The sequence below is a fragment of the Bubalus kerabau genome, chromosome 18 (assembly GCF_029407905.1).
Source record: "Bubalus kerabau isolate K-KA32 ecotype Philippines breed swamp buffalo chromosome 18, PCC_UOA_SB_1v2, whole genome shotgun sequence".
Taxonomy (NCBI): domain Eukaryota; kingdom Metazoa; phylum Chordata; class Mammalia; order Artiodactyla; family Bovidae; genus Bubalus; species Bubalus kerabau.
The window spans coordinates 2503258-2516638 of NC_073641.1; the positions used below are offsets into that span (position 1 = coordinate 2503258).

General features: G+C 45.8%; 1 protein-coding gene across 3 annotated transcripts in view; it reads right to left on the reverse strand.

Annotated features, from left to right (window-relative positions):
- The window catches only part of SLIT3 (slit guidance ligand 3), a 781214-nt gene that overhangs the window by 187149 nt on the left and 580684 nt on the right, over window positions 1-13381 (reverse strand). The window lies entirely within an intron of this gene.

Here is a 13381-nt window from a genome sequence, read left to right on the forward strand (position 1 = left end):
AGGAGGAATGAGAGATGGAGGGAGAGAGAAGAGGGATGAGGGTAAGAAGCTATCTTGCTTATGGTACCTCCTCTCCTGGACTATCCTGGGTGCTGCCTATTAGTGACTTCCTTCATCTCCCTGCGGACCGTTTAAATTAAAGCTCATAACCATTGTGTGGGCATATAATGAAAACAACTGATGCTGCACTGATTAGTCCATTACTCTCAACTGTTAGAAAACATAATGACCTCACAAGGGGCCTTATTCACTGACGTATAGCAGTCGGGCTCTCATTTGACACCTCAAATTAGCAGCCAAAGCAATAACAGCTGGGGTTTTTGTCTCAATATTTGTACCCGACTCTAAAGTGATTTGGCACCGGGTGAGTGTTATTTTTAAACACAGAGCTCTCACCGCCAAGTAACATTTTAAATGGTCTCCAGGTGTCATGTAAAACCTACAAAAATAAATAAAAACAATCAGCTTCCAATTAGGGCTTTTGATGATAGGGGTTCCTGAACAAAAGGGCTTGTCTTTGTTTCTGGCTTCATTATATATTCATGTTATGGCAGCAGAAACTCATCTCCTTCTACCCAGCGGAGCCTCGGTGTTAAAAGGAAGAAAAAGATGCCAGTAAAATAAATAGAAAAAGTGGAAGAGCAAAAGAGAAAGATGAGTCTTCGAATCCCACCACTGCTCAGTCAGATGCTGGTGGTATAAGTAATCAGGATGCTCCAGTGTTTTTGGTCCCTGAATTCTGAAGAACTCCTTACTCATTTATTGAGATCACCACGGATCCTGCCTAGTGGTGATGCAGAATGATTCAACTGCTTCCCAGTAACCTACTGAATTGTAAAATGTGCCTTAAACGACCCTGGGAATGAGATGGCCCTAGTCCCCTAATTCTATTTCATCATCTATAAACTGGGAACCGGGACCATTAATCTTGTCTACTACATTATTTAGAAACACCACAGTTTCCAGTGTGCAAGATATCTGTGGGGGGTGAAGAAATGACCTCCAACTTACATAACTGGACAGGTGAGTTTGTAGCTGAGAAGGAGAGAAGCAGACAATTCCACCTCAGCTGCATTTGAGCAGGGACAGGAAGAAGGGGCAAAGCCTTCAATACCTATGAATGTGTACAGTAAGAGACATGTACACTCAGAGAAAGCAGAGGGCGCATCTGGTTTACCCCTCCCTCCTGCTCCCCACCCCCACCCCCGGCGCTGTGTAGGCAGGACCTAGCTCTGTGTTTGGCACCAAAAAGGACTCAAGTATTTACTGAAGGAATGGATGAGTTTCCAAATGCGAAGGATCATGCTTTTAGCCTCTTTTGATAAAAAGTAAATCTCCACTCTAAACAGCCTTCTGGGCTGATCCCAGAGTACAAAGTTAGCTGCCTACAGGAGCCAGGCTTGACATCAGAGGAAGGGGACTGTACGGGACCGTGGTAAACACAACTTGTCTACCCAGGGCCATCACTTCTCATTTCCAAGGACTGCTGCCATGCTGGAAAGTGGGTGCAGCGCTGCCAGTAAGCCAGCCATCTAGAATTTGTATATGAAATCTCCTTATTCCTTGGCCCATATTGATGACTAACTCTCCTTAAGGAACAAAAGTCACAAATGAAACATACCTGGGGGCTGGGTTTGGCTTGCAGGGGCCAGTTTTCAGTCTCTGAACCAAACAGATTACTTCAACAATTTGAATCAAACATATATATTTAACACCTAAAGATCACATATGGGCTATATAAATCAATCAGTCTATCAATGTATTTTAACGGCATCATGGTACTGTGTGATTAAAGCCTTCTTCCTATACTGCATTTCCTGTAGGGCAGTCACTAGCTAAGACACACTCCAGGAACCTACTATTTTGAAACCAACTATCTTTAAATGGTTGAAACTTATTCAATGCTCCCCCCTCCACCCACCGCTATCCTCACTGAGGATAATGTACACTGTGAGCTATTTGGGCTCAAAGATGGGTAGGGGTCGCTGATGCTGACTCACAGGGCCCTGGGCATGCCTGCTAGCTGGGATCATAATGCAGAATTTGATGTCTCCCCAGGCTGCCCTCTGACCAGGGTGGTCATCTCCCAAGCACTGGCTGTAGGACTGGAAGACTCTAGAAAGGGAGGGTGTGGTCCCCATGTTGAAGGTAAAATGTTTCCTCTGGCAAAATGCTGGAGATTAAGGGATGATGGGATGGACAGGACATACTGGCTGGCTCCACCAATTTTTGTTTCCTGCCTGCTAAAACAGAGAAAGGGCTTCTTGGATAGATGGCAACACACTGCATCAGATAAGAGTCAACAGACCCATTTTCTGGCCTGGTTCTTCTGTGAAACTTTCTCATGGCTGTGGGCAAGCTGCTTAACCATTCTGGGGTGTTTCCCCGCCCCCCCCCCTTCTTCAAATGAAGTGGTAGGACCAGCTGACCTCCAGGGTCTTTGCAGCCTACAGTTCCACTCTCCAATTTACTTCGGCTGATTCTGAGTCTACAATGGTATTTCTGGAATGGGAATAGATTTCTAGAAGGCAGTGGGAAGGACTGTGGATACCCAGAACTGTCCAGATCTGCCTAAAGACAGGACATCTGGCCAAACTCTGAAAGTCACAACCAGCCCCCACTGTGCAGCATTTGAAAACATATAGTTGCACGGGTTGGGGCAGAGGTGTTGGTTCCTTTTCTCTCTCTCTCTCTATGCAGATACCAAGCTCAACTTTTGCAGGGTTAATGGGCTTGCCTGTCACATCTCCACTTACATATGGAGCAGGGATGGGTCTGGAGTGATTTTCCTATCCAGTTGACTTTGCAGAAGTCACTTGAAGAGTGGAGGGAAGAGAATAATTGGGATCCAGGAAGTAATTCATGCAGAGAGGGTTTTGCTTTGGTGGGAGTCAGTTTTCATAACCATACTCCTGGGTTTCAGTGAAAATGGGTCTTTTGGGGGTATAAGATCCAGATGTTTAAATTAAGAACCAGCAAGGGCAGAATGGGGGCGGGGGGTGGGGGAAGAGGGAAGTGGTAGATATTTCAAAGTATCTAGCTTCAGAAACGGAGAAGGCAATGGCACCCCACTCCAGTACTCTTGCCTGGAAAATCCCATGGATGGAGGAGCCTGGTGGGCTGCCATCTATGGGGTCACACAGAGTCGGACACGACTGAAGCGACTTAGCAGCAGCAGCAGCAGCTTCAGAAAATACACCGTTTAACCATTCTGCTTATTAATGGATGTGAAATGGCTCCAGGGGGTTGAGTCAGGCAGGCAGGAAAACATGCATGGTGGGAGCTATGGAGATCTGCAGAGGGCATGCTCTCTCCAAATGCAGTCCTTGCCACTCAGCTTCAAGCCTGCACTCTTCGATAAGGTAGCCACAAGCTAAATTTGGCAATTTAAATTGAAATCAAGGAAAATCAAGTGAAGCTAAACACTTAGCTTCTCGGTTGCACTAGCCACATTGCAAGTGCTCAAGAGTCACATGTGGCTAGTGGCTACCTACTGGACAGCTCAGATATGAAGCAATTCTTTCATCACAGAGGGTCCTTTAGGGGACATTGCTGCTTCAGACCATCACAGCCACATGTCCACCCAGGGTGGAATCAGCTTCTAAATATTCAAGGGAAATTGAAATTATTTCAATAAAATTACCCAAGATTTAAGTGTTGAGAACTAATTCCATTTTTCTTTAAACATTGGAAAGACCAAAAAAAAAAAAAAAAAGAAGAAAAAATAAGAAGAAAGCTCACATTAGCAGGTCTGATTTAACCAATGAATAAAATAGAGCTGATAGGTGGGATCCTTAAAAGACAATGGGTGCTCCAGAGCTTTTCTACAGTGAATCCAAATCTGGTCTTAGAGAAACAGGACCATTATTCCCTCCATCCCCGCTCCTCACCATCCCTTACTCGTAAGTGCCTTCAAAAATAGGAAACAAAAGCTCAGGACAAGGGAAAAACTGAGAGAGAGCTCTGATTCTCCACTACTCTGTGTCCTTGTCTTCTCCATGCCCTCCTCCCCTCCACAAACTGACAGGAGGGATCAATTTCCTGCTTGGCTCTTAGAACCCAGTTCTGTAGAGTAACGGACCCTCAGCCACAGGGAAGCCAAGCCATCCAATATTTTTCACACCCTGGGTGGAAGTGGTAGCATCAGTCATAGGCAAGTTCAACTCTACAAGGGGACTCAAAAGCTGATAAGCGGAAAGATACTAAAGATGCTCAAACACTGGCTACCAAAGCCACTGTTGGCAGCTGGGACATGGAGGAAGCTCAGAGTCTGAGCATCCACACGGGACCACCTTTTCAAGACAGAGGCAAAGCTCTGTTTGGGGAGAGAACTGACTCCTAAGTGTATCTGGCAGCTCTGAGGCATTCCCCCACCAGCCACTTGCTACTGAGAGAAAAGCCTCTGGAATCTTTTTTCAAAAATGCAAAGGTATTTTCCCATTTTGTTTTAGATGGGACAAAGCAAACCAAAAGGCTGCTCCCAAACTTGGTTTGTCAAACCAGAATTTCAGCTCCAAGACCTGGTGGCTGCATTATACAGGGACATAGAGACTGTCCTCACTCCCCAAGGACAGAGAGACTTCCGTTACCAGATTCCACTGAAGCGCTGCTCACAGGAGATGCTGACATTGGGGGTCCTGCTGACTCAGAACCTCCGTGGGTAAAGAATGGCTCAATGATCTTCACTATAGACTCTTACCTCAGGAACGAACACCATGACACTTTAAATTCAGACACTAGACTAGCCTTTAGTGAACAGGAAAATGAAGTAAAGTGGAAACCACAAGAACTCCTCAGATTCTGGTTACTTGGACTGTTAAAGTGCTGTTTATTTAAATGGAAAATATTATCTCTACATTTCAAAGAAAGGGTCACTTTTTCCTTAGTCTTATGTTCTCAAAACCAAGCTTGTCATTTTAAGAGCTTGACTATGATCCAGGTCCCCGGCTAGGTGAAGTGCATTTATGGGAAACCCAGTTCCCTTCCTAATACCCTGGGGGTTGAATAGAAGTTACCAATGTTTTCATCAGGGTACAGTTTTAATTCTGATTGCCTCCACAAATCACAATTTGCAGCACAATACCAAAAAATCATATTCCGGAGATATTTTAAGACTTTGATTAAGTGATGACAGTTCTATATTCAAAGCTATGTCATGACTAAACACCCTGATTCCTAAGGCTGTTGAAACAAGCGCTTGCATCTCCCAGAGAAACCCAGGTGAAATAGTTTGCAAATAAATGAAAATGAATCTTGTCTCTGTTAGAAAGCACCAATTTTCACTGTGGCTCTAATTTTGTTCATTAGGAAAAAGAAAAAAAAAGGCCGGGGGGACCCACTTAGCTAAAGGAATAGAAAACCAAAGGTAATGTGAGAAATGTGTGCTGTTTCAGAAAAAAATACTATTGAACACACTGTTCAACATCTAAAATAATTCTGGGACAACCACAATCTTAGTTCCGTTCAGGACACAGGTAAAACAGAGACTCTAGAGACTGGGGTGGGGTAAGCTTCAAATTCAGTTAATTACAACTGGCCCTCTGCATCCGTGGGTGATGCATCTGGGGTTTAACCAACAGCATACTGATCCGAGGGGATCTGGGATCCACAGGATAAGGCACCAGGGGATACAGACAGCTGACTGTAATTTCAACTCAATTTGATTCCATGAACTTTAACTGACCACCAGGCTTGTGCAAGGCAGTGAACAGTATAGGAATACTCTCCAACTATGATTTTTATGAGTGTCCTGATGGGGTATCTGTTAGACACACACCTGAGGTTATCTCCTTTAATCCCTAGCCTAAGGATTGGTATTAATGCTTCTCTTTTGAAAGGAAATGAAGCCCAAACCACTCAACTTAGTGGAGCTGATTTGGCAACCAGTCCCGTGGGAGGACTGAAATGCCCCCCACCCCCGACCCCAGAAGAGCAGCCTTTTCCTCCCGCCTCCTTGTCTGGGCAGTCTCATGTAATGGGATGTGGTGCTGAATAAAGTGATGTCATAGGTTTGGATCTGAGCACCCTAGGAGTCGACCTCTCAAAAAGAAAGTCTGCAGTTCCTGAATTATTCTGGGCTACAGAGAATAACCTCACTAATGCACATAACTGTTTCTCTTGTATGTGTGCTCTGGGATGTATTTTTTAACTCTAATTTCTTGTGTGTAGCAGAACAATTAAGTGCAGGGGATTTGATACTGGAAGAGTAATTCCCTTCTTGTACTTGTTCACATCACCCTGGGACAAGTTGTTCAACTTCTCTAAGCCTCAGTTTCCTCACTGGTAAAATGAGGAGATTACCAAGATCTACCTTGGAAGGCTGTAGAGAGGAGTTATGTAAGATGCTGCATTATAATGTTTTATCACAGTGCCTGGAAGGTAGCAGGTGTTAGAACATGGAGACTATCATGGTAATTATAGCAGCTATAATGCCTAATAATTCCTATGCTATCCTTTCATTATACAATGCATCAGCATATTATTATTATTCATTAATCAGAGCATCTGGTTCCACACCCAGAGGAAGCTCACTGGAAGTGGAGGACATACCACCTCTTGCATTAAGCTCTGGGTTTTCGGAATTGGACCAACCATGTCCATAGAGGTCCCAACACCCAGTGCCCAGCACCCCTCGGCCAGGACCACCACCCTCTGCTAGGAGAGTGAGCACATCCTGATCTGAGTATCAGGACTACTGTCCATTTCTTTTACTGTCTTCTTCTTATATCAAAAAAGGACTTTCTTTCTGTATCTACAAGTAGGGCTCAGGGTCAGGCCACGTCATATTTGCCCAGAGATGGCTGAATTAGAACTGCACTAAAAGTCTAGTTAATTCCCATCATTGCATTAACTCTTTTCTTTAAAGGGAGCTCATTACCCAGGCTAAAAGACTCTCTTTTCTCTAACGGGAGCTCATTACCTGGGCTGACGCTGGGCTCTAGGGAACAAGGAATAGAGTGGGAGGTTTTCCTCTCTTGCTTCTCATGCTATGTTCGCATGTGCACGCTAGGTTGCTTCGGTTGTGTCCAGCTCTTTGCGACCCTATGGACTGTCGTCCACCAGGCTCTTCTGTCCATGGGATTCTCCAGGCAAGAACACTGGAGTGGATTGCCACGTGTTCCTCCGGGGATATTCCCGATCCAGGGACTGAACTCTTATCTCTTATGGCTCCTGCATTGGCAGGCACTTTAGCACTAGTGCCACCTGAGAAGCCTGTATAAACCCAGTTACAACTGCTTTACAATCAAAGGGAATCTGGAAGCAAGTTCAACTCCTGAGAAGAACTTCACGGCAGATGAAGCACGAGGCATCCCAGGTGGCTTCCAAGGCGCCCTTGTTCAGTCTGGGAGTCCTGGACTCCCCATCACTTACTTTGTCTGTGCTTGTCTGATCAACAATTCTGATAAGCTCTCACCTTTAGTTTGATCCACTAAAGCACCTGCTCATTTAAAGCTTTACTGTTCTTGGCATCTGGCACAATGCTGGCACATATCCTTGCTTTTTGGATGGATTAAAGCAGGGGCTGTCTGGGCTGGTAGGTAACTGAAATGGGGGGAGGTCAACAGGAAAGTGGAGGCTATACACACCCCATCTAAGGAGGGTATGTGCTTTTCAGTCTCAACTGATTGTCACAATGCAGATGTCCAGGCCAGAGTTGCCAATGCTTCTGCTTCACTGAAGTCCAAAGCTGGAATTCTGGACGTTTACAAAAAATCGCATCAATTTTCAATATGAAATGCTAATTTAAAATGCTAAAAACACTCTTAGGATGAAAAAGAAAACCTCATTTGTGACCAAAATGTAGTCTGTCATCTAGTTTGCAACCTTTGGTTTCAAGAGAGTTGATTAGCAGATTGTGGAAGGGCAAACTTCAGTCCATGATAGAATCAAAGAATGATTCTGCTTTCAGCTCTGCTAAATGGGGCTTCCCTGGTGGCTTGGATGGTAAAGAATCTGCCTGCAATGCAGGAGACCCAGGTTTGATCCCTGGGTTAGGAAGAATCCCCTGGATAAGGAAATGGCAACCCACTCAAACATTCTTGCCTGGAGACTTCCATGGACAGAGGAGACTATAGTCCATGTGGTCACAAAGAGTCAGATATGACTGAGCGACTAATACTTTTACTTTTCACTTCAATCTGCTACATAATATAAAACATTTAATGATAGGTTTTGAAAAGACAACTGTGCTTAGGATCCCCAGACTTATCAGAGGATTTCTTCTGTATAGCTGAATTGCTTAGGGGTGCCTACTGTGAGCAAAGAACATGGAATCAGGGGTCCAGAGACCCAGGTTCTAGTCCTTTGCTACTGCTAACTTTCTGTTGCCCTGGACAAGCCAAGGTGAGGGCTAGGACTAGGGGGAGGGAAGTGGGGCGCCCAAGGTAAAAATGTTAGAAGGCATGGGCCTCACTCTAGTCCTGACCCTGCTCTCCGCCTCCCCGTGCCTTATCTCAACAGTAAGAGGTCATCCTGGAGACACCGAAGGTCTTTGCAGAGCCAGCCTATGATGATATCACTGAACTTCCAAAATTGGTAAGTGACAGAAAGGCGAGCAAGGCTTTCAAGACAGCACACACTGGTTATCGAAAGACGTGTCTGATCGATGTGAGATTTGGCCAGTACAATTGCTTTATCAAGGGCAGACCACTCACTGAAAGTGTCTTGGGGATGCGTTCCTAGCATTTTGGCAGCATATCTACCAAACTTCTGATCTGCTACGTTTGTCTTCTGGCTAGGAGACAATGCCTGAGAATCTTCCCTCACACAATACTATTGAAAAAAAAATTTAAATATTTGATTAGCTACGTTGTTTTTTGTTTCATTTTCCCCTACTCATTTTTTTTGCCATTCAATATTTTTTCTGATTTTTTTTTTATATAAGATGGCATGTAGGGCAGAGAGGAGCCTGGTACAACTGGTGACATGCCTGGCTGTCCTCAACCTAGCTGGCGGGGTCTAGAAACTCAGGCTCAGAGTCCCTCCAGAAATGATTCCTGGCCAGCCAGGGAAACGCAGTCTTGGCATATTCGACCGTGGTTTACACATGCCTTACCCAGAGAAAACCAAAAACCGAGGACGTGAACGGCCAAGTGTACAAACCCGCAGAAATTAGCGGTCTATGATTTGGGTAACAGAAGGGCGTCTAAAGGTGAAGTAACAGAAAGTGAGGTCCCTCAACTAAGAAACGGAGCAGCAGCGAGTGCCAAAATCGATTGGTGACGCCCAGCAGTGAGGAGAAGTTGTCTCTGGGACTCAAATGTAAGTCAGTGAAAGAGCAGGATGGTTTTTTTCCCCTGTGAAGTTGAGTTACCTTCAGCTTTATGGGGACCCATCCCTGGGTAAAGGGAATGACAATCTCAGAAGCTGTGGGAGGCTCCGGAGTTCTCCTCAGCAGGACCCTGAGGCCCTGGGAGCTCCCCAAGACCAGCTCTCGGGGCCAGTTCAGACCACCGAGGCACACGCTGGCCCTGCCTCAGCGGGCCAACACCTGAGAGCCGTAGTAACACATATTCTGCTGCTTGCCAGTTAGGCAGTTACTTGGCTTCTCGGAAATAGGTATCCTCTGTGAAAAAGAAGGCGACAGTAAGTTTCACGGAGGGTGGTGAGAATGCAGAGAGAGAATGGATATAAAAGCACCACTTTCAGTGCTGGTCCCAGGTGGCTCAGCAGTAAAGAATCCGCCTGCCAGTGCAGGAGACGTGGGTTCGATCTCTGGGTCAGGAAGATCCCCTGGAGAAGGAAATGGTGACCCACCGTGGTATTCGTGCCTGGAGAATCCCATGGACAGAGGAGCCTGGCGGGCTACAGTCCATGGGTCGCACAGAGTAGGACACAACTGAGCGACTCAACCACAACCAGCAGTAACCACACGCCGAACGCCAGCTATCATCACTTGCCTTAGGGTTCCTTCTCTGGAGTCTTGCCCGTACTACGCGTTCCTTCTCCCTCCCCTTCCTGGCTGCCTGAGAAGGAGAGGCTGGTGGCTCTCTTCCTTCGTGTACCATACTCTGCGCTGAACATCCCCCATTGGGCATGAGTCAAAAATGAGGCTGAGGTGGACAGATTTCAGTCTTTCCAAAAGCTTGTACAGTTCCTTACTCCTCACCGCTAGGGGTTCCTGCCTAGACTCACCCTTTATGTTCAGTGCTTGCAACCTCAGCCTGGATGGAAAGAAGTTTTATGGCATTTCCATCCACAGAAAGGATGGAATAATAGGGTGATCCTGTGTGAAATACTTTCAATACTAGTTTTTGTCCCTAAACTTGAGTTAATTTTAAGAGAGATTTCTTTGAGGTAATGGGGACTCTTTCCTTATTTTATACTTTATTCTGCCTCACGTTGGAGAGAAAACATACACAAAATACTATATCTCGTCTTCTTTTTTTTCCCCACACCACGTGGCATGTGGAAACTTCTTTCCCCAACCAGGGATTGAACCCATGGCCCACGCAGTGGAAGTGCAGAGTCTTAATCACTAGACTGCCAGGGAAGTCTCTATACTTTGTCTTCTTGATTTGCAGGCTTTAAAAGCTTTAGATATGTAGAGAAGGCCTTTGTGGGGAGGGTGTGTTTTGCATTTCCCTCCCCCTCCCCCTGATGTCTCGGTCTCTCTCTGAAGGATTTATATGATGCCCTCACTTAGCTCCTATTTATTATTAATACTTCATTGTCAAGTTTCTTTATAGTGCCTAAGTTGTGATTACAGAGAAATATTATAAAATGTCAATGTGAAGATGAGATTTGGAAGGTCTGGGGGTGGGGCAGAGAGGGTCTTTAAATGGAGATGTCAGCTCCAGCCAATTTCAGTATGCTCACCATGAAGATGGATGGTTCCAAAGCTGTGTGCCTCTGCTGGAAATTAAAAACCCATGGAATACCTGATTATGATTAATTTTAAGTACTTAGCCATGTGAAGCCAAATGAGAGTGTCTTTAAAACAAAGCTATTGATCTAGCTTTGTTTAGAATTGAGAAGATAAACTAATCAGATCCTTTGAGCTCTTTACAATGATGGGGAGAGAGAACTTTTTTTTTTTTCATAGTGAGTTTTTAAGCTTCAAGTTGTGGTGTATCTGGATAAAAAAATATATATACATCATGAATATTATATATATATATATGTGTGTGTATATATATATATATATATATGTGTGTGTATATATATATATATATATATATATATATATATATATATAAAATCAGAGTAGACAGGACAGTTCAATTCTGTCCTGGACAGGGGTTTGATGGCGATGAGGGCATGGTGGGAAGAAAGTTAGGGAAGTGGAGGGGACCCCAGGTGACTCAGATGGTAAAGGATCTGCCTGCAATTCAGGAGACCTGGGTTTGACCCCTGGGTTGGGAAGATCCCCTGGAGAAGGGAACGGCTACCCACTCCAGTATTCTTGCCTGGAGAATTCCATGGACAGAGGAGCCTGGTGGGCTACAGTCCGTGGGGTCGCAAAGAGTCAGACACGACTGAGTGACTACTAGAAATCCTATGTAGTATAGAGGGCATCTCTTAAAGTTAAGGAAACAGAGAGGTAGAATAACTTGGCCAAAGGGACACCACACCCAGGACTCCACACCCAGGGGTGTCTGACTAAAGCTTCTCACTCCCCCCAGACAGCATTCCTGGTGAGGCAAGACGACACCCCGCCAAGCCGAGAGCACTGATATGTGGACTGTCAGGTCATCACAGCTGTTTTGTGGCAGCTAGCGACTTCCATTTCTTGGTCCCTTCCCAGGGAATTTTCTCATCCTTCTCAAGAAGAAGGTGATATGCTCCCAGCAGCCCTTTCTACAGAAGCTTTTTTTTGCAGTCAGGGAAAATCGCGCCTACCCTTCTCAGCTCCAGCCTCTTGATAAGAGGAGTCCCGGGTTACTAAATTTGGGCTGGCATCCTTTCCCAAGCAGACACGCATTTGGTGCTGGTTCCGGGGTCAGAGTTTGGGTGAGGAGAGACCACCCATCTTAGGAATGACAACCTGACCGGCCTCCTGGCTGTGGGTTCTGCCTTTTCTGTATGGGGATTCTCGGCTTTCATCCGATTTCCAGCAGCTTGCAGCATCAGCATCCCCTTGATTTCCAGTGATTCCTCTTGGAATCACCTTCCTTTCACACAGTGTGGACAGGGTGTCTCCAACCCACTGTTGCTGCCTGTGGGGCCAGGTGAAAAGGAAGGTGGGCCTCCCCTTGTGGACAAAGGGACATTTTAATGTACTCATTCATTCATTTGTTTGACATTTATTCATTCTTCTGGAAGTCAGAGATATGTAACCTGGTGACCATGTGATTTTTTTTTTTTTTTAAATTTTCAGGGGAGTGTACCCTGCCCTTATCATTCTGGCTAGAACTGTACCATCAAAATTATTTTTAGAAGCAAGCAATTACAGAAATTGGAAATGGGAAGTCCCTCCACGATATGGCAAGCACCCCCTTCATTTTCCAAGTGAGAGAAGGGAGGCTGCAAACACAGACGGCACTTGCCCAAGGTCACACGGCTAATTGAGGGGCCACGCTGGGGCTGAATCACACGTCTCCCAGCGCAAGTTCTGCTAGGCTTGGTCACCTTCCTCTTCAGGTTTCCCCAAATCAGAGACGGCTGGAGGTGTAGTTTGGGGTGGGGGAGAATAATCAGAAGGTTTTCTTACACAATCCAATTTTAGTCTGAATGACCCGGGGATGACTCCTAGCTGACTCTCCCCCTGGAAATCAGGTTTCCTTAGCTAGACCCATTTGAAAATCCAGAACACATGAAGACAGCTACACGTTTTCCCTAGACAGGGTATACAAGGTGGTCTTCTGGGGAGGGGTTCATCTCCTCTCATCTTCTCCTTCACCTCCCAGCCCCTGTCACTTTAAGGCTACTGCTTAAAGTTTGGATTTAAACCTGAGATGGGATCCCAGGAGCCACAGCCATGACTGGACTTTACTAGCTGTCTGGCATTCCACCTGGTTCTGTGCCAAGGTCCCTTTCTGATTCTGGGTGATTCCAGCCTCGACCCCACAGCGCTAGCTCTTCCTCATCTCCCAGACCTGTAACCTGCTCTCTAAGCCCACACTCAGATGCTCCCTGAATGCTCCGGCAGGCACTGGGGGTCTACTCTAGCCCATCTGTTTCACCCAGCAACAAATATCGTGGGAGCATCGGGGGAGAAAGGACTCAATCGAGACTTAATTAACAGGAACCCCAGTTTGTGGGAGGTGAGAAATCACACTTTGCTGCCCGCAAACACTTTGACCAAGGTGAGCTGGAGGGATCTCCCAGTTCCCAATTTTAATAGCACTGCAGCAAAAGACACAGAAACGCATCCACACGGACCCCTGGGCACACACACTCCCCCTGTCTCTTCCTCACCCGGACGGACACTCACACACAC